This window comes from Ovis aries, chromosome 8 (assembly GCF_016772045.2).
Source record: "Ovis aries strain OAR_USU_Benz2616 breed Rambouillet chromosome 8, ARS-UI_Ramb_v3.0, whole genome shotgun sequence".
NCBI classification, from domain to species: Eukaryota; Metazoa; Chordata; class Mammalia; order Artiodactyla; family Bovidae; genus Ovis; species Ovis aries.
The window spans coordinates 67423026-67445689 of NC_056061.1; the positions used below are offsets into that span (position 1 = coordinate 67423026).

Consider the following 22664-nt stretch of genomic DNA (forward strand, 5'->3'; position numbering starts at 1 on the left):
GGGCCTTAGGAAGCATCACTGTGAACAAAGCTAGTGATGGAATTCCAGCTGAGCTATTTCAAGTCCTAAATGATGATGCTATGAAAATGCTGCACTCGATATGCCAGCAAATTTGGAAAACTCAGCAGTGGTCACAGGACTGGAAAAGCTGTTTTCATTCCAATCCCAAAGAAACACAATGCCAAAAAATGTTCAAACTACCACACAACTGCACTCATTTCACATGCTAGCAAGGTCATGCTCAAAATCCTCCAAGCTAGGCCTCAACAGTACATGAACTGAGAATTTCCAGATGTACAAGCTGGATTTAAAAAAGGCAGAGGAAGCAGAGATCAAATTGCCAACATCTGTTGGGTCATAAAAAAAAGCAAGAGAGTTCCAGAAAAACATCTACTTCTGCTTCATTTACTACACTTATTCCTTTGACTGTATGGATCACAACAAACTGTGGAAAAAAATTTTTTTAATATTTATTCATTTATTTGGCTGCACCAGGTCTTAGTTGCAGCATGTGGGATCTAGTTCCCTGACCAAGGATCGAACCTGGGCCCCCTGCATTGGGAGCTGAGAGTCTTAACCACAGGACCAGCAGGGAAGTCCCCAAACTGTGGAAAATTTTTTAAGAGATGGGAATACCAGACCACCTTACCTGCCTCCTGTATGCAGCTCAAGAAGCAACAGTAGGAACCTGACATGGAACAACAGACTGGTTCCAAATTGGGAACAGAGTATATCAAGACTGTATATTATCATCCTGTTTATTTAACTTATATGCAGAGTACATCATATGAAATGCCAGGCTGTCTGAAGCACAAGCTTGAATCAAGATTGCCAGGAGAAATATCAATAACCTCAGATATGCAGATGACACCACCCTTACGGCAGAAAGTGAAGGGAAACTAAAGAGCTTCTTGACGAAAGTGAAAGAGGAGAGTAAAAAAGTTGGCTTAAAACTCAACATTCAAAAAACTAAGATCATGGCATCTGGTCTTATCACTTCGTGGCAGACAGATGGGGAAACAATGGAAATACTGACAAACTTTATTTTCTTGGGCTCCAAAATCAATGCATGACTGCAGCCATGAAATTAAAAGATGCTTGCTCCTTGGAAGAAAGGCTATGACAAACCTAGTCAGCATATTAAAAAGCAGAGACATTACTTTGCTGACAAAAGTCTGTATAGTCAAAGCTATGGTTTTCCCTGTAGTCATGTACTGATTGTGAGAGTTGGACCATAAAGAAGGCTGAGCACGGAAGAATTAATGCCTTTGAACTGTGGTGTTGGAGAAGACTCTTGAGAATCCCTTGGAAAGGAAGAAAATCAAACCAGTCAATCCTAAAGGAAATCAACCCTGAATGAAAAATCACTGGAAGGACTGATGCTGAAGCTGAAGCTCCAATACTCTTGCCATCTGATGGGAAGGGCCGACTCACTGGAAAAGACTCTGATGCTGGGAAAGACTGAAGGCAGGAGGAAAAGGGAATGACGGGATGAGATGGTTGAATAGCATCACCACCTCAATGGACACGAGTCTGAGCAAACTCTGGGTGATGCTGAAGGACACGGAAACCTGGTGTGGTGCAGTCCATGGGGTCACAAAGAGTTGGACACGACTGAGCGACTGAACAGCAACCACCACCATATTATGTGCTCTAAAAAATACAGCAAGTAACTGCTTTAGAAAGCAGTAAAGTAGTAAACATAATATTGATTGCCACTATGCCTAAGAATAACTCAAGGAGAAAAACATTTTTTAAACTTCAGTCATACTTTCTAAAATATAAGTAAAACATCTTAGACTTTTGACAGAAAGGCGTGGCTTTAATTCCTTAGATATTAAAAAGTTGAGAAGAGTGGGTTTTTTAAATTTAACCTGTAGATTTAAAAATTTTTTAAATAAATATCTTTTTTAGGAAATTTGCATGACAGCAAGGTGAAAAAGTCTTCCAGATGACTATGAATGGCTCCAGAAAACTTGATAACTTAGAAACTGTAAGATATTAAGTGAATACTCAGTTTCCATAAGGGAATGGCCAATGTAGTACACATAGAATTCTGAGAACTTCAATTGTATCAATTACAATGATATCTGATGTGTTTCCTTAATAGGCAATATAGCAGTGTTTATCATAGTAAGAAAGCTCATATTCTTTGGTCCAGGAATTCCATGTCTTGAAATGTATCCATACAGATGTACACAAGAGCACAAAGATGTATGTACAAGGATTACTTAGGTCAATTAAGGCTCAGTTGTAAGACTCAGCCACTTAAAGAAAATTAAGTGTATCTATAAGTACTAATATAAAAGCTCATCCAGAAGGTAGTAACATTGGATGTAAAATAGTTTATCGTGCCCTAGAATATATTTTATAATCCCATTTGTATAAAAGAGAAACAGGCAATAAACAGAAAATTTCTGTAAGGATGCCAAACAGCTTTTACATTAGTTAAATCACAGAAATGGAGCCAGGGAGTCAAAAGAAGGGACAAAGGAAGGGATTTCTACCTTTAACCTTATGACTTCTGGTAATCTTTATTTTTCTTTGTTTCTTTTCTTTTCTTTTCTTTTCTTTTCTTTTTTTTTTTTTTACCATGAGTATGTCCAATGCAGGAGACGTAAGAGACTCGGGTTCAATTCCTGATTTGGGAAGATCCTCTGGAGGAGGGCTTAGCAACCCACTCCGGTGTTGTTGCCCAGAGAATGTCCATGGACAGAGAGGCCTGGTGGCTACAGTCCATGGGGGTCACAGAGTCAGACACTACTGAAGTGATTTGGCATGTACTCATGGATATTCACATTTTAAATAAAATATTTGTTAAAAAAGATGCCACTGTGTAAATGTACTGTAATTTCCCAAACTAAAACTCAAATACTGATTTTATTTCCATGACCAATTTGCTCCCTAATATAGAACGCTACTGTGATGATAATAAGTACACTTGGAAAAGGGGGAAAAACATGGAATAAATAAGTCTTTTGGGTGAGAAATCAGAAGCCCCCATGTATCTGAAGCAAGATATCTGTAATCAAGAAGTCCTTGTGGGGACTCCACCAGTGGCCCAATGGTTAAGACTGTCTTCCATACTTAGGATCAGAACCAGAATCAAATCCACGTTTGGCTGACTGCCAAGCATAAGGGGTCTCACCTTCCCAACCGGCATCCCCTACTCCCAGCTCAACTGTTAAGTTTTATTACAATGTAAAATAAAACATGGGCTTCCCTGGTGGCTCAGTGGTAAAGAATCTGTCTGCCAATACAGGAGATGCGGGTTTGACCCCTGGGAGAGGAAGATCCTCTGGAGAAGGAAATGGTAACCTACTCCAGTATTCTTGCCTGGGAAATCCCATGTACAGAGGAGCCACCAGACGCAGTCCATGGGGTCGAAAAAAGAGTCAGACACAACTTAGCAACTGAATATAACAGAAAAAATACATCTGCAATAATGCTTTCTTATTTTCACTTGACTCTGATACTTCCAATGCTTGAATTTTTCATAGTCCTGAGAGAATATATGAGTTCTGTATGGATCTCAAACAAATCCACAATTTAAACAATGTTAAAATCTGTATATTGAAGTATTAATGAAGACAGCCCCTTGTGAGACCATGATTAAGTCTCATGACATACAACTGTTTTACTTTGTTCCTTGAAAAGCATTACTTTTAAGAAAGTATTAATAAGAACCTCACAAGTGAAAATTAGGCATATGGTCACTTGCCATTTCTCAGTTTTCATAGAATATATAATTTTGCTTAAAACATGGACTGCAAGTTAAACACATACATAAAATTTTATGAAAAACAGGACTGGGATACTATATTTAATAATTAAATACAATATAGTGTTTTCATGTAGCAATGAGGCAATAACTTTTAAAATCAGATTTAATTTTTGTGGTTTACAGTAAAGAATTACATTTATTAAACCCTAAACCAGACATATACAATTCTTATCCACTAAGGACATATAAAAATAAAAGCACCAAATAAAATTCAAGGAAAGGTAATAATATTATGCTATTAAAGAACAGACCAGAAGATGAAGAAAAGTGATTTACACAAAATTCAAAAGTAGATCAGAAATAATACATTAACGGTCAGAAAAAAATTATCTGGAATAGTTATTTGTCAATAGGTTTAAATTTTAAAGGGCAAATCAGAAAAAGTCACACCTACTTTTTATTTTTAAAAAACAATCTTGCTGATACTAATAGAAGAACATCCTATATTCCAATAGCATTTATTATCCAGAAAATGTTTTAAAAATCACAATTTTGATCCCAGTAAGAAACACATTGACTCAATTATGTAAATAGCTTCAGTCAGGAAAGTGTTGTTAGTTGCTCAGTCATGTCTGACTCTTTGTGACCCATGGGCTATAGCCCACAAGGCTCCTCTGTCCACAGAATTCTCCAGGCACAAATACTGGAGTGGGTTGCCATGTCCTACTCCAGGGGATCTTCCCCCAGGGATCGAACCTGGGTCTCTGGCACCGCAGGCAGATTCTTTACCACGAGCCACCAGACTTCCCTGAATCAGTCAGGAAAACCTCCTCCTTTTAAATTTCTAAGGTAAACCCACCTACGATGTCTTACCATTTTATTATAAATTAGATAAACCTAGTATCATCCTCCCAACTTCGGTCCAAGAAGAAGTTCTGTCCTTCCGCCTGAACTGAAGATCCCAGTAGGACTTGGAACCTCTTCTGGTCTACATTCCTTTGAACTATAATGTCTAACTTTTCACTTCAGTGACAGGCTTATTAGGGACTATTACACAATTTTGTGTAATTAGACTATTATTAGGGAACTGGAAATCACTCCTATTTCACATGAGATTTTAAACATATCTGAGGATATAACTCTCTTACCCATCCTTGGACAGCCTTCAACTAACTGCTATCCATAAGACCACTTTCCTTCTTGGAGTTTCTGAGGCACATAGAAAGGTAGATGGGAGGAAACAGGAGTGACAGATCCTTTGGGAATTTACTGATCCTATTCATAAACCATTTGTACTCTTTTTGTTAATCTCTTGTCTTTGGTTGCTTTATCTTGGAGACTGAAAAAATTCTGCAATGCAAATGGTTTGCACCACAGATCTATTCCTGGGCATGTACAGCATGTCTTTCTGGAGTTCAAAGTCTCTTTGCTGCTCTCCTGAACTTGCACTTAGGAAAATAAATTCACTTGAACATCCATAAGGCTTTCGAAGTTTAATAATGACATTTGTCTTTTTTTGGTGATACTTTTAAAGGATACTTTTACTTAGCCATCTAACTCTACCAACAATGGTAGAAATTCTTGAGCTTGTGTTGTATTAATTAAATGTATGAAAATTCTTATAAGATAGAGAAATACCTTCTTTGTATCTCAGAATATTATTATAAACCATCAAATGTGTCTGTATCTTGTATACATCTGTAATTTCAGTATAATTTTCTCAACAGAGATCTACTTGGAGCTATGAAGATCAGTAGTAATATAGTTAATTATAGCTACATTACTTCTCAATGATGTATAGATTGATTTCATTTTTCAAATTCTCTAATTATGTGTTAAAAGTATATCTCCAATTTTCCCAATCAATTGATGTGTTAAAAATGCAATATTAGAGCAATCCTCACATGGAAAGAAAATAGCTGGTTATCATTTCATTCTCTGAGGTTTCTTTTTATGGTAACCAAACCCACGCAAATTCACTTTTGGCACCCACTGCCAACAAAGGAACAGTATTCCAAGCACAGCTTCACATTCACATTGAAATTTTTCCCTCCTGCCTTTGAGTGCCCTGAAAGGAGTAGGATAATTTGCAGGATGATATGACTTTGGGGTTTCCTGCGGATGGTGCCCTAGCCCACAGGAGTCCTTCGGTTGGTAAAGAAAGACAGGCATTGTCTTGCAGGCTCCGTGCATTTTTCTGAGTGGAGTAATACTGAAAAAGACACTACCTTCTGCATGCTGTTTCAGTGGCAACAGAACTAAAGTAATTGAGCAAAAGAAAAGAAAATGATATTACTTGGAAGAGTTGCCATTTTTCTAAAAGTGTGCCCACTCCTTTGACCATGCTTCAGTCCCACTCAAATAAATCTGGCACTCAGTTAAACAATTTCCTCAGACAGGCCCTGAGAGGAAAGGCACAGAAACAGCCTCCCGTGCAGACCTCCACAGAGGTCTCTTCAGGATAACAGCTGGGTGGGATTGGCAGCCGGGCAGCCCAGCTCTGTAGATGAATAAAGGCCTACAGTACCCCGGGCTGTCAATCTGGGATCTTTTGCTTAGAAAAACACTATCTTAGAAAAAAACTTTACCTCAGGAAATTAATCATTACTTGAGTGGTGGCAAAAGTCAAGTGAGCATTAAATAATAACATCCTAAATAATAATGGTATAAAATGACAGGTAATAAACACTACTTCTCTACTTCCAATGTCTTAATAATAGAACATTTTTTTAAAACTAAAATGGTGACTTGGTCTTTTTTGAGACATTGGTGGAATTACACTTGTAAATAAAACAGATGTCTTCTGATAATAATTACTGGACAAAAATTTAGAGGCCATTTCCATGTATTTGTTTTCAAAATGTCAAAGATCGACTGCAAAATATTTTAAGAAATACATGAGCATCTCAGAGCACTGCTGCTTTAACACGGACGGACCCACAAGTCACTACCACCTATGAGTACCGGATGAAGGAAAAAAGGATCTACCGAAAAACCATGAGCAGTGCCAGAGTCCAGCTGAATACAGACTTATTTCCACAGGATGATTAAAAAAAGGCACCTTTCTGAGAGCCAAATTCATTATAAATGCTTCTTTTATTAGTCAAAATTCCCATCACAACCTTAGTTCTCCCTAAAAGGAGCAAGTAGCCAATATGAGGAAGGTACTCATATACTATATAAAACCTTGCCAAGCAATTAAGAGAACTTCTGGAGAAAAAGTAAAGAGATTGTGATGATCACCGTCTAGTTTGACATACATTAAAATTTAACTTGGCATTTCAAACCTAATGGAAAACTAAACTATATTTTTTGCATGTTGGTTACAATGACTGCAGATAGTTGTACAGTTTGCATATCTGTCCAAAGTTTTTATGACTTATGACTACAGCTTACTCATTTTAATATTTTGTCATAAGCTTTTTTGCAAATTTTTTACAATTGTGATTTTGCTCTCCTGGTGGAATGTTTTAACATTCTGTAACAAAAGTTATTAGGTTTTACTATACAGCATTTTTTATGAAAATAAACTCTGCCAGAAACAAATTCTCTTAAATGAAGCTGCTTCAATTAAGCAAATTATAATTAAAACTGGGCTATTATGAAAAACAAAACAAAACCTTCACTCGCTAAATAGCATATACATTGTTTCTTCCCAAACTGGATGACAGTCAATTCACATACGGGTGGGTGCACAGTAAGTTAAAAAAGTTAAATGTAAAAATCATAGAATAAAATAATAAATGTCAGCTATTAACCTGTTATCCTCATATCAAAAAAGTGCATCACAGCCGTCTTTGCTTTCGACGATGCCAACTCCCTCCACAGGAACACATGCACAACTTCTGGGAATCTAAAAAATAAACAATAAGATTTTTTTAAAATGATGAACCTTGTAGTGAATTTAACCGACACACTACTCACAGAAATGCTCTCCTTGAGAAAAGAAAATTTGGAACTGGATCCTTCAAGACTTTTTTTCTTTCAAGAAAAAATTTCCTGTCTTTTCACATACTTTACATCTTTTGAATAAGTTCTTGCATTAAAAGAGAATTATCTGTTACAGTAAACATGGAAGCAACGTGGAAAATAATGCTAGTGTTAAATCAATGTATTGGAACTAGAAATTATGCCACTGCAATCCATGATACAAATCTAACTCAAAGCTGATTCCCACTAAACTTCTTTTGGTGCATCAGCAACTAAACTCCCCAGGATGAAGACTCAGATAACCTCCTAGAAAATTCTTTTCTATAGTTTATTTCAGCAATGTTATGTTCCATGCTAAAATTAATTTCTGAAATAGGAAGCCAAAACCAACCAAAGTTAAATCCTGAGACATAACAAACTCTGGAAAGTAATGAAGAAAGGAACTTTCTCATACTTAGGATTAATTTATTCAAGCCTGATCCAAAAAAAATGCATAGAAGATCAGTCAAAGTACACAATCCAAATAGATTAATCAGTCACCATCTTTAGATGGTTTATCTCCCAGTATAAAAGGCCCATATAAATAGGTACTACATATCTATAGATATCCATTGTTTATTTGTTCATTTTTAAAAACATTGCTCTTTCTTCTAGACAAGGTATCTCATAGAAAGGACTAAAGCATCAAGACATGAGAGTTAAAATGTGCCTTAATCCAGTACCATTTCATGTGACTGTTCAAAATGCTTAAAGGAAGCAGTTAGCTTTAATTTTCTCTCCTCCTCTTTGCATATCACTTCAGGACACCCTGTGCACTTTGCAACATGAATCATTATAAGCATGGAGGCCCACTCGGTTCCTCAAAAGACACAAAAGGTGCAAAAATAGCTTCTGCAATTGAAGCAAGAACCACGTCAGCAGCCAGATGAATGTGGGTGGTCAGATAAGATTCTGTTGCTGCAAAGGGCAAATTATTAAGCGAATGCTAGATTTATTTTCTTTCTAAACTTTGTTCTTGCCTCAAATCAACTATTTTCGGGCACTTAAATGACTCTTGACAAGCTCCACCATTCTCAAAATTGAAAGCTTCATCAAAGCCAAAGAGCATGACTGATTAAACACTGAGGGAATAGCGATGGGGTCCTTAAAGATATCTATGTATGTATATGTATATATACATATAAAATAAGGCTTCCCTACTGGCTTGGAAGGTAAAGAATCTGCTTGCAATATGGGAGATCTGGTTAATCCCTGGGTTGGGAGAGCCCTTGAAGAAGGGGATGGCTACCCACTCCAGTATTCTTGCTTGGAGAATTCCATGGACAGAGGAGCCTGGTGCACTACAGTCCATGGGATCACAAGGAGTCAGACACTGCTGAGGAACTAACACTTTCACTTTCTTCATATTAAATTATAGTATATTTATTATGTATAGTATATATATATAAGGTATAATCTTATATGTGTATAACTGTGGTGTTGAAGAAGGCTCTTGAGAGTCCCTTGGACAGCAAGGAGATCAAACCAGTCAATCCTAAAGGAAATCAACCCTGAATATTCATTGGAAGGACTGATGCTGAAGCTGAAGCTCCAGTACTTTGACTGCCTGATGCGAAGAGCCGACTCATTGGAAAAGACCCTGAAGCTGGAAAAGATTGAAGACAGGAGGAGAAGGGGACAACAGAGAATGAGATGGTTGGCTGGCATCATCGACTCAATGGACAAGAGTTTGAGCAAACTCCAGGAGATAGTGAAGGACAGGGTAGCCTGGCGTGCTGCAGTTCATCAAGTCACAAAAATTTGGACACGACTTAGCAACTGAACAACAACAATATTATAGCTTCTATAATTATACATATATATTTATATATTTAAACCATATCCATATTAACAAACCAAAGAGCACCTCTTTTGAAAAGAAAATCAAGTTCAAGTGCTAAAAAAAACAAAATTGTACACTGGCAATATGACCTGAGCTAAAGCATGGCATCTCAGATAAAAAATAATAAATCACTGAGCTATTCACACCCTGAGACGAACTCACCCAAGACAGAAATAGGCCAAGATTCTACAGATACAGCTATTTACAGGAAACAACAACTTGTGGTATCCAGGGACTACCTGAGATTGGCGACCCCATGGCCACTGAACTAAAAGTTAAAAGACAAAAGGAGAACTTCAGCCTCAGAACGCTGGCACTGACACCCACTCCTTCCAGCTATCTGGCAGCTGCACACAAGCACCCAACCATCCCCTAACCCAGAAAGCGTCATTCCCACCAATAGCTTCCACAGGCAAAAGGGAGCATGTGAGTCCTCCAGACAAGATGTGTCAGGGGCAGTGTTCCCAGTTCTGACCCTGCTTTTCCAGTCTGACTCGCCAGGACTATGACCACGGGAAATAGGAAACAGTCGTCTCATGATATGCACATATAACTGGAATGTTAGATGATAGAAGATTGCTTTTTTCACTCATTAAGAGGGTTTGAAAATTGTTTCTATCGTATGAAACTGCTACACATGACCTCTTCAATGATTGGTTTGCCCTTGAGGAACAAAAAGCAGTGGTCATAAATTGTACTGCTATTTTACCTCACAGAAACTTCCAAGTAATTAGTGTGATTTTAAAGCAAAGATCTAAATGATAATAACATGAAAGATAGGACACCAAGTTTGGAGATTTTGTGCAAATCGTTTTGTTTCAATTGGAATCTGTAATGGCCTCTACAAGGGAGGCAATTGTTGTTACTATTAAAATAGAGACATAGAGATAACCATCTCAGAAATTTGTTTTTGCCTTAATTTTAATTGAGTTTTTGTGCCTCAGTATCTTCTTTGAAATAAAAGAAAAACATTTCCTCAAACAGCTCCTGAGAATGTAGTATTACAACTTACGCTTGTATTTCCTAGAAATCAGCAGTTCATACAGTATAGTTTTTAAACAATGGAATAAAGTAAAGAGAGACTTTTCATTTTTTAAGCTTTACTTCTAGGTTATTGGATTCATAAGAAACCACTCTGCAATGAAACATTAATATCCAATAAAACTAACAACTTTTCAGAAAATTGTGTTCACAGATCTTGTTAAATATCCCCAAGTTATTTAAAAGTCCTTCCTAAATATGAGGCAAAATTATCTTTCACTTTACTAACAAAGTAAAGACTGATTTTTCGTCGTTTATAGGCTTACAGAAGAGTTCCTTAAAAATATTTTCCAAACCTCCGTCGCCTACTTGTAACAAACACTTGGAAAATTTGAACATTATTGTTTCTAATCCAGTGGTTTCTAAAAAAATCTTCCTTGACATTAGATCTTTATTCTTGGAAGCTTACAGGTTATTATTACTAAGCTAAGTGAGGGTCATGTTGAGCTATGATTAGATAGGTAGGCAGGTATTAATAGACAGATAGACAGACACGGAGACGTATCTAAAATGTCCATTGCTGGTAAGATTCTTTAGTATTTCATTTTTCTATTCTTCCAAATTATTTTAAGACAAGTTATGGATTAATAGTTTACTATGGTTAGCATTTCATTGGGAAACTTCTGATGCAAATCAACCTTTTTTCTGAGGTTAAACACATACAGACTAGATCATAATTTTAGTAGAAGAGCCAATAAAATATACCAGTTACACTTTAGATGAGAGCTGCCACAATTAAAAACAATTATTATGTGCTTCAACTCTATGGAAGAAGTGGCAAATAGGACCTGGGAACAAGATATGATCCTTATATTGCTTGGTTAAAAGAAATGTTTAAAAGAAGGACTATCACTCTTCATATATTCAGTAGTAGAAAAGAGATACATACCTCTTTTATTTTATAGAAGGAAGTAGAAGAGATTCAAAAGTAGTAGGCAAAGATGGGAGGAGAGTACTGAAAGATAAATATGCTTAAATACTTTATCAGAGTGTACCAAAAGTGTACCAGAAGAAGCATCTTCTCCTTGCTACAAAAAAGAACTTTGAATGGGGCCACTGTTCCATTTGGAATGTCTAGAGGGGCAAAATAAGAGGTACCTGGGAGGTGGTAGAGAAGATAGTTAAAGGCTGGGAAGATACACACACACAGATAAGTCTGATTATAAGCTCATATTTTTAGAAACAGTTATGGTACGAAGCTAAAGGTTGGAACTGGGTTCAGAATGTAAAGACGAAAAAGGGATAAAGAGTAGAAACAGGAAAGAATGCTAATTTGGGAGCAGGGGACAATTCACTGCTGGGACAACTACATGGAAGGCTTTGAAAAGTGAAAAGTGTCTGGAAAAGGGGAGTTTTCACAAAAGGAGGAAGGGACAAACAGTAAAAATTCGATTACTCTGCCACTGTGTTTAGGGGGCTGGTTATGGAAACTGCTGGCGAAAATGATCTGAGAGTACCACTTCTCAGCAGGTTGTCAGTGCTGGAGCACAGGAAAGATACAAAACAAAAGCATTATGTGAATTAGAACTAATAAAAACACAGAAGAATAAGTACCTGTGAATTAATGATTATAACTTAAGCCTCCTTAATTAGGGTTTCTGGACTATTTTTGTGACACTGTTAGACATTTGGTTTTTCCTGTGGTCATGTATGGATGTGAGAGTTGGACTGTGAAGAAGGCTGAGTACCAAAGAATTGATGCTTTTGAACTGTGGTGTTGGAGAAGACTCTTGAGAGTCCCTTGGACTGCAAGGAGATCCAACAAGTCCATTCTGAAGGAGATCAGCCCTGGGATTTCTTTTGGAAGGAATGATGCTAAAGCTGAAACTCCAGTACTTTGGCCACCTCATGCGAAGAGTTGACTCACTGGAAAAGACTCTGATGCTGGGAAGGATTGGGGGCAGGAGGAGAAGGGGACAACAGAGGATGAGATGGCTGGATGGCATCATGGACTCGATGAACGTGAGTCTGAGTGAACTCCGGGAGATGGTGATGGACAGGGAGGCCTGGCGTGCTGTGATTCATGGGGTCGCAAAGAGTCGGACATGACTGATCAACTGAACTGAACTGAGAACGTCTATACTCATCAGAAAATGAGCTAAGTTTACAAAATACATAAATGAAAAAGCAAACTCTACAGAGCCTAGAAGGGAAACATTTGTGAACAAATAAGTGCTGCAAAGTGTTTTAGGTGCTTTGACAAAAATATAAGCACAGTACTGGGCACAGCACAAACGAGGAAATGGCCAGTCCTATCAAGACAAGCACAAAAGGCTTGAGAGACACAATGATACTAAGTCTTTAAAGAAAACTATACGTGCTAATGGGCTTCACTGGTGGCTCAGTCAGTAAAGAATCTGCCTGCAATGCAGGAGACCCAGGTTCAATCCCTGGGCCAGAAAGATCCCCCAGAGAATAGAATGGCAACCCACTCCAGCATTCTTGCCTGGGAAATCCCATGGACAGAGAAGCCTGGTGGGCTACAGTTCATGGGGTGGAAAAGAGTCCGACATGACCGAGCAACTAAACACGCATACACACAGACACACACAGAGACACACACACAGAGACACACACACACAGTAATATGGGACTTCCCAGAGGCCTCAGGGGAAGAATCTGCCTGTCAATGCAGGAGACTCAACAGATGTGGATTCAGTCCCTCAGTTGGGAAGATCCCTTGGAGAAGGAAATGACAACCCAGTCCAGTATTTCTGCCTGGAGAATCCCATGAACAGAGGTGCGTGGTAGGCTACAGTCCCTGGGATCACAAAGAGTTGGACACAACTGAGCATGTATGTAGGCTAGCATACAAAAACTTGCAGTTTCCAGTGTTAGATTTAGAGATAAATAATCAAATTAAATAAAAACATAAGGCTCTATCATTCCTGTTTCTCTCTAGTTTCATCTATTTTATTTTACTGTGATGAAAGTCTGGTTAGTGGGGAAGCTTAGGGAATAAGGTAAATGTTCTAGTTAATACAATCTTATGGTTAGGTAAAGACCACAGAGAAATAATTTTTGTTTTAACATCTGCTAATGGTTATTTTCCAAAGTACATTAGCCTTCTCCCTGAGTTAATTACAGTCTCCTGAACATAATTTAATCTTTCTTTGATGATTCAGGATAGTATACTGTTCTCTGGTCCTGACTCTGCATCTGGGCTATGACTGTCTGGTGTTGGCAACGCAAACTTCTCCCCCGCATGTATTCTTCAACACATGTCAAGTTTTCCAAGATCAGGGTTGTAACTGAGATTTTTCTTTTTTCTTGACCACATATTTGACATCAGACTAACTTATTTTAGGAGCAAATACATAACCATTCACTTCTATCACCATTATTTGTTGAGCTTATTCTAAATCATATAGGGAGTATTTAGTAATATGAAAGATTTTAGAAATCATCGAGTCTCTCAGCCAAATAACAGGGGAAAAAAAGCTGAGAACCAGAGAAGTTAAGATACTTGCTTAAGGACTCATAGGTCATTAGGATGACCTGGACTATATATAGCTTAGGTCTTCAACCATTCAAGTCAACTATTTTCCACTATTCATATTACTATCTTATTACAAGTTTATTAACCTGACCCCACTGCAGAAACTGATTAAATGAAAAAAGGAACAAAAATGAGGAATAAATAATATTGAACTTAGAATGAGCAATGACATTTACTACCCAACCTTAAAGTTAATAAGTCAAATGAACAGAAAATTACAGTAGCTAAAAACCAATGCTTCATTAGACTGTTTATCAATTTTTATCCCAAAGCAAGAACAGCTCATTAATTGACAGTTAATAGAGGTAAGCCCTTTGGTTCATAAAACTGAAATTTCACTAACAGAGCCTATGGAAATACAGGACCCCACCTTCACAGGTACTACTTCGCTTGCAGAATGCTCTTTGCTGCTTTGTTTTTGCAAAAGGGCATGGCCAATTAGATGTTCTGTATTAACTGAATTTTTTTTTGTTTTCTCATATGTGATACATATTTATATTTATATTCTCACTTTAAGTTTTATTTCTCTTCTTTTCAATTCCCTCTATTCTATCCCTTAATAATATTATGGCAGGTAAATAACTATTGCTTAACAAGTTATTGTAAACATTTACTCTTTAACTAAATACCTGAAGGATAAAGCCAAAGGAGGACTATTTGACTAGTGTACTCTAATGAGAAGTATGACATAACAAAGTCATACCTCCAAGGTATTGTTTTCTCCAGTCTCATCTTTTACAGAACTTATGTTTACTATTTGGTTACAATTTTGGTATAACTAAATAAGGTCATAACTCTTTCTCTAAATCTCCTTTACTCCTGGATGTGCCAAGATTAGCATAAAGAAAAGCCAACGTTAATTTTGGATTCTGTAAACAAAGAGAACAGAGAAATAGAGTGGTAAAATATGCATTATATTCATAAGTATGCATAAACAAGCTGACCTTGCCTGAAGGAAAATCTCTCTCTTAGGGAAGAGCCTCCCACATCAATGGAAATAATACCCAAAGTAATGAAAGCACAGCTGACAACTTGAATTGCATTCCAAAATTTCATGCTACAACCGATTCTCAGATGTAATGAATAAAACTGTTTTCAGTCTCCATATCCTAGGTCCACACACAATAAAGATCCTTCAAGAAGAAATCAAGGCAAAGCCTATGGCATATCTTACAATCTAATCAGATGAGCCCTATTCAGTTAGTAACTGAGCTGCTGAAATAATCAATTCTGTCTCTCTTGAAAATTTTTACAGTCAATGGGGAAATGGGGACTCACGTGCCAGTGTGAAGGTACACAACCTCAAATCTTGATTCCACACTGTCCACGGATTGATGAGGCAAACAGAAAAAAAATAAACAACAGGGTACAACCCTCAAGAGTTTGGAATTAGACATAAAGTTAGGAAATGACAAATAATCTGAATACCAGCTATTATCAGAGCTTAACAAAGTATATGATCAAGAAGGGTTTGCACAACCAGGTAGGACAACAGTGGTAAGTGGTTCAAATGGAAGTCACACTTTATCCAAGTGAAGTGTGCATAGTTGCTCAGTGGTGTGTGACTCTTTGCAATCCTATGGACTGTAGCCTGCCAGGCTCCTCTGTCCATGGAATTTTCCAGGCAAGAATACTGGAGTGGGGTTGCCATTTCTTTCTCCAGGCGATTTTCTGGACCCAAGGATCGAACTCAGGCCTCCAGCATTGCGGGCAGACTCTTTAGCATCTGAGCCACCAGGGAATCCCTTATCCAAGTGAGGTAACCAGAAAAGCTTTATAATCACCTCTGCTATGCAGTTATTCAGGTACTACCCTGGCACTTTGATAATCTCTGGGTGGCATTCATATTTTTAGCCTCATCCTGGAATATGTCATCACCTGCAAAATTTAAGGCTAGAAAAATGTTCAAGTTTCAAGCAGGTGCCTATAATATCCTAATAGACAAACTCTGTCAGATAATTCCAGAATTTCATCTATTGGCTCATTCACTCAATCATATGATATATTTTCCAAAGCACATATATCCTCAATGTGATGACATAAAATATTGTTGGAAATCAAATTTCATATGAAGTTTGAATCTAGATATTATTGTCTCATTTATCTATTAACTGATATCAATTTCAATGACATTGAGTATGAATTCAAAATAATGTACACATGTGGAATTCAAAGATAAACAAGACAAGAATCCTTCTTTCAAAGAGCTTGCTGTCTAGTGTATGAGAAAACCATATAAACAAGTTGTAAAAGCTACAGAGGCATAAAATGGTCTTATGGGAGTACAGAAACAAGACATTGATTGGGCATGCAGCAATTAGGAAACACTCTCTTAGGTCTTAAAAGAATGCTAGGATTTGGCAAGTACAGATGCAAAGAAAAGGCATTTAATATGTATACATCATTATGCACTAGAGAAGATCAGGGGATGTTGAAGAAATAGCTGGTCTGACTAGAACACTTGGCACATCGAGCAAATGGAAGTGAGGGCTGAGAAGGAAAGGTCTTGAGGGATGGTAAGGGAACTCTGGTAGACAGTGACTAACATCATAAGTTCCAAGCAGACTACCCCAATCACAGAGACACTGTAGAAAGTTCACACATATTTCATCTCTTTCCATCTCTTCCTGGACAAACTACAAATGTGTAACCTGAAAAAGAATCAATTTTGATAAGTTTGTAAGATAAAGAAGACTTGAAGCTAAAGGGAAAAAGAAAAGTGATAAGAGAATTAGGGAATAAACTCTTAGAAAAGTGGGAAAGAAAAGGGAACTCAAAAGCATCAATTAAAAGATCAGTTTTAGAAGAAAGAATGAAAACTTTTGTTTTATTTATTTATTCTATTTTTATTTGATTGCACCAAGCAGCATGCAGGATCTTCCCCAATCAGAGATGCAACCCATGTCCCCTGCACTGGGAACACAGAGCCTTAACCACCTCCAGGGAAGTCCAACTTTTCTGAATTAGACTGGAGGAAAAGAAGAAATAATGAAGCAAATTAACATGTTAGATAGAAAAGAAACTGATAATTTTCCTTAAGATGTTCTTAACTCGCTCAGAAAAGTAGAATGCTGGTCATCTGACGGGCATGAAGGAGCTAGAAACTGTTGAGGGGCTTAATGGGTTTAAACAGCTATTTTCCCTGAGTAATTAATCACTAGACAATCTTAAGAACACTGTTTCTTATTAGGCTATTTAAAAAGAGTACTTTGCACCAAAATATACACAAAACTTATCTAAGTAGATCAGTTCAGTTTAGTCGCTCAGTCGTGTCCAGCTCTTTACAACCCTATGGACTGCAGCACGCCAGGCCTCCCTGTCATCACCAACTTCCGGAGCTTGCTCAAATTCAGGTCCATCGAGTTGGTGATGCCATCCAACCATCTCATCCTCTGTCGTCCCCTTCTCCTCCCACCTTCAATCTTTCCCAGCATCAGGGTCTTTTCCAATGAGTCAGTTCTTTGCATCAGGTGGCCAAAGTATTGGATAAATATATCTAAATACTATATCAAATAGAATATTAAAATTTCTTTTATTTTTCAGTAAAACTCTAAAGATGATGAACTATTTAAGACATTATCTATGAATAGTAGATATAAAACAATCTTTAAAATTTTATATATGTCTAATCTTTTCTTTAAAAGAATAGCTGTGGAGATCTTTTACTAAACATGATCTCTTACTAAACATGAGATCTTTTCATAAACATGAAAACTTATCTATTTTGATTTTAGAAATGTTGAGTTTAAAAGACTGAACTATTAGTTAATATCTAGGATATAGATTCCTTGCCTTATTGAATTAACTATATATTCAACCACAATGAAATATATTGAAAGTTAAAAAGTCATTTGAATGTCCCACAGGACATGGGACAGTAGCTGGCAGAGTAGGAAGTCAATAGATATTTGTCAGTTGAGTGAATGGAGGAATAAATGAATGTGAATAAGCGAATGAAATAATGAATGACTGTGAATATACCACATGTGTGTGCCCAGCACCTGAGAAAGCACTCTTCTTGCTTACTGAATAAAAAAGAGCTTCATAAACTCTCAGACATAGAGCACAGATTGGATCTTGGTTAGTCTACCACCATATTCAATAATTGAGGACACAGAAACCCCTCAGGACTAAGTGACAGACCTAAGTGGACTTCGAGAAAGTTGAGCATTCCAAAACCTCAAAAAGGGTTAGTTTTTGAATTTCTGACACTTTTTCATCTACTAACCACAAAGAGAAATTTTTTGCAAATGTTGCAAGATGCAGAGAAGTTAGATGTTATTTAAAAGTTTAGGTAGAAAAAAAGTTAACAGAAATGTGTATTTTTTTAACCAAATAATAATTTTAAACATCCAATCACCTTATCTTTTGTTAAGAAGTTCATCTCGATACAGTAACTAAAGTAAGTAAGAGTTAGGCTTAAATCTCTTTAACTGAAATGTAAACAATAAAATATTAATTTAACATGGTCTTTCCAATTTCTCACTCTTTCTCTCCTGCCTCCGTACTGATTGGAGTGGTCATTTTAATTGCTAAAGACTTGTGAAGTCTGATGCTGATTCTATCATGCATGCATGCTCAGTCCTGTCAGACTCTTTGCGAGTCAAAGGACTGTAGCCCGCTAGGCTCCTCAGTCCATGTAATTTTTAAGGCAAGAATACTGGGTTGCCATTTCCTTCTCCAGGGGATCTTCCTGACCCCGGGGGGATTCTTTACCACTGTGACACCTGGCAAGCTCTAACTCTATGTATACGTATGCCAAACCTGTAGATTGAAAAGCACTGAAAACCAGGGGAAAAGAAAGATCAGGCCTGGATTAGAACCTGAAGCATGTTAAGACGAGAGAGAAAATGTGCAAATGAAAAGAATACTGCATTTTAATTCAGGAAATTCACACCCCTGCGTTAGTTCTAGGGCTTCTCAGGAGGTGCAGTGGTAAAGAATCTGTCTGCCAAGCTGGAGAGGCAAGAGATGGAGGTCAGGGATCTAAATCTTTTAACTGCATAATATTGGACAATTTATTTAACCTTTTTGATACTTCTTTCTTCTGTGAGAAAATGAAAACAATAATTCCTCCCAATCAAGGTTGTTGTATCCAGGTGTCTGTCACAGTAGGTACTCAATAAACTGATCTTTGAAAGATAATAAGATTAAGGGGGAATCCTGTGAGGAAGAGAATATAATAGCTAATGATATAAAATCTCATAATTCTATATATCACTACCTAAAGCAGAATATTGCAATAGTCATATTGTGCTTCAGCCCATTAACATGAAGGATATATTTACTGATGGCCTGAATATTCATTTCTTATGGTATTGTTAGGGATTGAGATGATTTTTGTCAGTATTTTAATCAATTTATCAAAGAAAAGTGATGATGATTCTATGCCAAGTTTTTGGTTTAGGTAACAAATTTAGGTACAATTCAATGGTAAGAAAACTATGTATTGCATGCTACTATGGACAAAGCAAGGTGTCTATTTCAGTTTATTTAGCAATTAAAAGGGAGCTGTGCAGTTCACAATATTTAATTGTCTTTTTAAAGTGAGGACGTATTAGAGATATGTATGTGGTATCAATATCAAGGAGAATTTTATTTTTCCTAAAAACCGGCTTTATAGATTACATTGTAAGCTATTTAGTATCCCTTTTTAGGTTGACTGCTAGAAAGCTAACATCTAAATTTGGGGCCTTTCTCTAGGAAGTATCTAGGCTTTGTTCACATATATTTTGATCATTACCATCATTTCTAGCTTCAAGTACTAGTGCTACCTTTGTTTCCTATTGGTTCATGCCCACACTCACTAATTTATACACATACACACCTCAATAATGAGGACTATTACAGAAGACATAATAAATGTAGCTGGGAACTGTTTCCAAAATTGAATCTATTTGTATATTTCAATAGTGTTTGGGCAGCACAACTCTGAAAGATAACTGGTTCCAGGAACATAAAAAGTAATGTGGAAACTCCCCAAATATTTTTCTTTCCTGCAGTCTCCAACTGTATTGATTCCAAGAAAAGAAAGGATTTCATAAATACAACTGAAAAGGTACATATAACACAACTCAAGAAAAACATTAATTGTTTTTCCTTCTCTAAGAAATTGCATATGAATAATATGGAAATAATATGGTCAAATTATATTATCTTTGAGACATGGTCAAATTTCCAGCTACTGTCAAGGCTCAGCAGCAGACGTGGTAAATGCATCTGACATATTCTTGGACACAGATAACTTACACTGGCAGATTCTACACGCAGATCCTGTGCAGAGTGTTCAAAGGGTTGGATGAATGTTTTTTATTTGCCGAACATCCATAGGGTATAAAATCAGATTTGAACACATGTACTTTAATAAGTTTAGAATCCATTTGATCAGAAAGCATTTCAAGTTTCAAATCAACTTCTACTTTAAAGGTAAAAGCATCATCTATCATAAATGTTACTAAAATTCTAAACAATGAGTTAGAATCCCAAAGCCATTTTCAGTGAGGATTTGATTAGCCCAGCATATGTGATTTAATTTTCTCTTTGTTTTCAAATAAATCCAAATGCTGGAGAATGTGTATTTGTATCCATAATTTTGGGTTTCAGTCAGCATTGACTAGTATCCAATATGGGCATATTAGCTTGATTTATATGTTGTTCACACCTATATAAATGATTTGAGGAACACAATTTAAACAATGCAGCCAGCAATAAGTCACCCTGAAAAAAATTAGAATAAGTTTTTAAAATATGCTTTGGTTTCAGCTTTAAAGCAGTTTGCCAAAATCTGCAGACCCACGAACGGTCTTCATCACACACTGTTCACTGACTTCACATATACTAAAGTTATTTGGAATCTCACTTTCATTCTCTCTGATACTTCACTGAAGGGAAAATAATTTGTTTAGAAATCTTATTAGGGATTCTTCCTTAGCACAGATTCTCACTAAAACAAACAAAAGTAGAGAAAAATAAGCAAAAAACAATTAAGTAAATAGATAGACAAAGATTACAAAATTAAATATTTTATCATATTGTCTCATTTATCAAGCTTTCTCTGATTTCATTAAGGGCCTTTAGACTAGGTGCCAGAACTAATTTTATTGCAGCATCTGTTCTTTGGTTTTAACATGGGTATACAAGTAGATTATAATATTTCTTTTAATTGATAACTAGCAATATAGAGAAGAAAATGTTTTAATAATGCCTTGAGTATGTGTATTATTTTCTTTTTCACAGCTTATCGTTTCATCTTCATAATATCCTTATAATGTGAGAAAAGCATGTGGAAATAGAGGCTCAGAAAGGTTAAGTAGTTGTTAAAGCAATCTCTCCAAGATTACACAATCAAATCAGTGAGGAGTGACCTGGCTTCCTCTCTCCTAGAATAAGGCTATTTCCATGGACCACAGAGGATGCTATAAGCCAGCTTTAAGAAAGGTTTTTAGAAAGCATGTATGGAAAAAAAAAAAAAAAGAAAGAAAGCATGTATGGGATTCATGGGCAGGAGACACAGGCTGAAGATCCCCTCTGCCATGGACTGACATTGGGTGTGGTTCCCTTACCTTCTCTGAGCTTGAATTTCCTCATATATAAAATGGGAATATAAGTCAATTTGTACTGCAAAAAAATAATAAAATAAGATAAAACAGGAATCATAAAGGTGCTGGCCCTATTTATATACCACTCAGTTGGTGAGCCAAAAATTGAGATGATGTGACATGTCAATCGACATGTCAATTCTAAGTCACCAAATTGTGTGCGTGTGTGTGTGCGTGCGTGCGTGCGTGTGTGTGTGTGTGTGTGTGTGTGTGTGTTTGTGTGTGTTAGTCGCTCAGTCGTGTCCGACTCTCTACGACTCCATGGGAAATACCCGCCATGGGATTTCCCAGACAAGAACACTGGAGCGGGTAGCCATTCCCTCCTCCAGGGGATCTTCCCAACCCAGGGATTGATCCCAGGTTTCCCAATTGGGGGCAGATTCCTTACCGTTTGAGCCACCAGATACTCACAGACCAAACCAAATTTGTTGGTAAAGAAACAAAAAGAGAAGGAATTAAAAGGCTTGAGCCTTAACTTAATACTTAATAGCCTTAATACTTCCTATTTCCCCGAGGGCCCTGAGCAAGTTCTGTCAGCCCACAGTAACGCATTAGAAAGCTTTCTATACAATAATGCGGTTAAGAAAGACAAGCCAAAGCCTTCTGTACACATCCACCGGCAACGAATTTACACTCATTGTATGCCTTGATGAGAAATCACTTTAGCATCCACCCAATGTGAGATTCCACGACAAGGACCTGCAAAGGCCAGGAAGGCTTCAGACATGTGAGTCCTGCTGGGCTGCAGTAGGAAGATGTGTCCATGGAGGGAGGGTTACTGTTTGTCTAGTGCAGGCCCTGCAACATCTTCACCCCAGAAGCTAAAAATGGCATAATTTCATCTGTGCCTGGCACAGTCTACAGTAAGCATCAAACTTTAGTTTAGTAAATGGGAAGGGACACATGAAAAAAGAAAATATCAGCATCGCTAGCGTTCTTATCCCATGGATGGAGGAGCCTGGTAGGCTGCAGTCCATGGGGTCACTAAGA

The 22664-nt window shown here is 37.1% G+C and overlaps 1 protein-coding gene across 18 annotated transcripts in view; it reads right to left on the minus strand.

Moving 5' to 3' along the window:
• HIVEP2 (HIVEP zinc finger 2) overlaps positions 1–22664 on the minus strand; it is a 218819-nt gene that overhangs the window by 33681 nt on the left and 162474 nt on the right. For all 18 annotated transcript variants that reach the window (XM_060419743.1, XM_042253541.2, XM_060419747.1 and 15 more), the window contains one exon: positions 7483–7577. The gene's annotated coding sequence lies outside the window, so the exon portion shown is untranslated. The remainder of the gene's footprint in view (positions 1–7482; positions 7578–22664) is intronic.